Source organism: Trichosurus vulpecula, chromosome 1 (genome assembly GCF_011100635.1).
Source record: "Trichosurus vulpecula isolate mTriVul1 chromosome 1, mTriVul1.pri, whole genome shotgun sequence".
Taxonomy (NCBI): domain Eukaryota; kingdom Metazoa; phylum Chordata; class Mammalia; order Diprotodontia; family Phalangeridae; genus Trichosurus; species Trichosurus vulpecula.
This window is the reverse complement of record NC_050573.1, coordinates 30,977,393-30,981,046: the sequence shown is the minus strand read 5'-3', so window position 1 is coordinate 30,981,046 and position 3,654 is coordinate 30,977,393. Positions and strand designations below refer to the sequence as shown.

Here is a 3,654-nt window from a genome sequence, read left to right as displayed (position 1 = left end):
TGTTATTCCCACTTTGAGCTAATTCTGATGAGAATAGGGTTCACTCACCTCCTGTCTTCCCCTCCACTGCAAAAGCTTTTTCTTGCCTCATATGTGAGATATGACTTTCTAAGTTGTCTTTGGAGTCTGTAGGTTGAGGGTCCTGAAAACGACCACTGCTGCCAATGGTTGTCACCCCAAGGCCTACTCCAGGTTTGCTGGGACCAGGTCTGCTCTGGCTCAGCCTGATGCAGGCCTTTCCTGCTGACCTAGGTTGTCTTTGGCTGAAAATTTGTTTTGTTCTTTTTTTGTAGGTTTTGCTGCTCTAGAATTTTAGTCATTTTTAAAAGGTATTTGGAGGAGATTGGGGGAGAGCTAAAATGAGTGTCTGCCTTTACTCTGCCATCTTGCCTCTACCTCTTGGGATTCATTATTTTAAAACAGATAATAGGACTACTGGAGAATGTTGAAGATATTCATTAGTTTGCCTTCCAAAAATGGAAATTGGCCCCTCGTTGAAGTAGGAAGGTACAAATATGGCAGTTCTTTTTCCAATGTCACATCCCTCTTAAGTACATTTGTGAAACTTCTCACTCATTTTACACATTTCTTCAAAGTCAGAGGTGGTTTGGGGAAAAGGTATGAATGTAAGTTCTTTAAGTTCTTTCTCTGAGGTTCTCTGTCTCAAAATCTTTCCTTCCTACCCAGTCTTGAGAGCATGAATTATCCTAGCCTTAATCTTACCACTCACCATCAACTCCATTTTACTGAATTATGGGAGAGATCCACATAGGCAGAGAATGGCCTTTGTTTTCTTTGAGTGACTCAATTTGTCTCATTGAGCCTTACTATGTGCTAAGCCCCACGCCCAAACCCTATTAGGTGTTAATGTAATCCATGTGGATGTGAACCTCCCAGGGTCCTAAGGGGAGGGGCCAACTCAAGAACCAATCACCAGAGCCTGAGCTCGTGATTAAGATGATGTTTGATGATGTCTGAATCCCTATAAGAAGGGAGGACAGAGCCATTTGTGCAGGGCTCTGGAGATGGTGTTGATGAAGAGACTCCGGGCAGCTGTAGCTAAGGAGCCCTCCAGCTTGTAAACCTGGATGCTGAGACTTTGTTGAACTCTGGTAACTATGTATTGGGATTTGAACCAGACAAGGTCTGTTAATGTTTGTAATTTTTTTGTATTTTGCTCTGAAGTTCAGGGTGCTGGCTTTTTCCCCTGAACTAACTGAATGATATTGGTATGCTGAATTAAAAGTAAGCTTGTCAACCCCTTCACCTTGCTTTCCTTAATTAAGCAGATGAAAAGAACCTGTGCTGTTGGCAGCTTTCTGGGCCGTGACTGTGGGTGAATCACAGAAGCTGCTAGCCAGAGTGTTAAAACAGGGAGATATTACAGAAGTCAAACATGAGGTTCAAAAATCATTGAATTAGATCTGGCAGGGGACATCAGTCTTCACCTCAGTCTGTCCCTGTTTCTTCCTTTACTTTGCAGGAGTAGTTCTTACCTAGTACTGAATCTTGGAGTCAGTCTTGGGTTCAAATCCTATATCTGCCACCTTTGTGTGAGAATGTGGGAAATCCCTTTCTTGGATTCCCGTGTTGCAGGTGGGAACACTGAAGCTAGTGGGATCAGTAATGCCTACAAACCACTGGCTTCTATGATGAGTCAGTATTTCTTCTGCCATTTACCAATTGTATGACCCTGGGTAATTCTCTTCATCTTTGAGTCCAGGTTTCTCATTTTTAAGGATGGAAATCCTAGTAGTACCTGGCACAGTTGGGAGAATCAGTGAGATAATTCACATAGAAGACTTGGACATCAGGGCAGTCATTTTACCCCTGTGCCTCAGGTCTCCTTCTATAGGATGGGAATAATAACTGTTGAGACTTACAGTAAAGCATTTTGCCCACTAAAAAATTCTCTTGGTCTTGATTTTGATGATGGAGGCTACCTTCCTGAGAGAATTCTTGAGTCTCAACCATCTCACCTGTAAAATGGAGCTGTGTGTGTCCCTACTTTCAAAGGGCTCCAATGAGGGATGCCATTGTAAACTAAAAAGCACTCAAACATTTCAATCCATATTCACTTTCTTCCATGAAATACTCTATTCTAACAGTTGGCCTTAATTCAGTCTATGTCATATCACAGGAGACATCTGTTATTCTCCATCTCAATCAATGCCATCTCGGGATGGGTTCTGGCCTCAGCATCCGGTGGCCTGAATTATTTATCTCTAATTGGACTGGCTGAACCCAAGGCACTAAAGAATCAATTAATACAAATTTTCCATCAGAGCTTTCATCTTGAGCAGGAAGTGCCATGAAGAACAAGAAGCAAGGGCAAGTGGGAAGGCTTGAATGGTGGAGGGGAAAGCTAGTGGAGATTGGAGGTCAGGAGATTTGAGTCTTAGCATCCCACCCTCCACCACTAAGCTGGGATATAAGGCAAAGTCACTTGACCCACGGTCCTTTGAGAGGCAGGATGGCCTATTAGCTGGAGTGCTGTAGATGGGAATCAGAAGGTCTAGTCCAGATATCCCTCCTCAGGCACTTACTAGTTGAGACTCTAGGCAAAGCAGTTACATTCTCAAGCTTTCGTGTCTTCATCTTTGTAGTAAAGTTGGATTCAATAGTTTAAGGTCTTCCCTTCCCACTCTAAATACATGACTGTGTGACAGGCTAGGCTTCCAAAGGAGGCCAGCCAGGATTACTGAGAACTGGAGACCACGACATGAGCCCAATGGAAGAAACAAGATTTTATGTTGGAGCAAATAAAAAAAACTAAGAATTGGGAAAAAGCTTTGGAACCTTGAAGTGTGTATACACACAGTATATACATACACACACACACACAAAGTTGTTCACATATTTTCCCCACAGTCTCATGCAATATAGCTTAAAGACCAGCATAACATCAAGAAAACCTTTTCACATCCCGCTACCTCCAATGGCACCTTCTACAGCAAGATCAGCAAGGACCGTCACTATGCTGATCTGACTGAGGATCAGTTGCCTCCCTGTGAGAGCCTGAAAGACACCATTCCCCAGACTCTACCCTTCTGGAATGAGGAAGTCATCCCCCAGATTAAGGAAGGGAAACGTGTTCTGATTGCAGCTCATGGCAATAGTCTTCAAGGGATTGTCAAACATCTTGAGAGTCTGTCTGAAGAAGACATCATGGAGCTGAGTTTGCCTATTGGCATTCGCATTGTGTACGAGTTGAACAAGAATCTGAAACCCATCAAGTTTCTTGGGGATGAAGAGACTGTGCAAAGCCATGGAGGCTGTGGAAGCCCAAGTGAAGGCCACGAAGTCAAAGCAGGCTACCAGCATGTGCCAGCAGTAGCCAGGTCCTTCCCTTCTCACTGTACCCCCACCACATCTCTCCCCTGCCTGCTCCACACACTGACCATCACCTTAGGGATCACAAAACATAGCCACAGGTGAGGGACTGATGGTTCCTTTTTTCATTCCTCCCTATTTCAGACCAATTGTTTTCTCTCATTGCCCTTCCCCCCTCAACCACATTAGTCAGAATGCCTCCTGGGTGGTTTGGCTCAGAAAGGACCTGGTTAAGGGTTAGGGATGGGGACATAGTAAGAAGTGACCAATGTGGGGAGTTGCAAGAAGCAATTGGTCCATTTATTCCTATGAGCTAGTTTT

The 3,654-nt window shown here is 44.0% G+C and overlaps 1 pseudogene; it reads left to right on the top strand.

Annotated features, from left to right (window-relative positions):
• The first annotated feature begins 2,311 nt into the window (after positions 1–2,311).
• LOC118852357 lies at positions 2,312–3,337 on the top strand (annotated as a pseudogene).
• Positions 3,338–3,654: the final 317 nt, after the last annotated feature.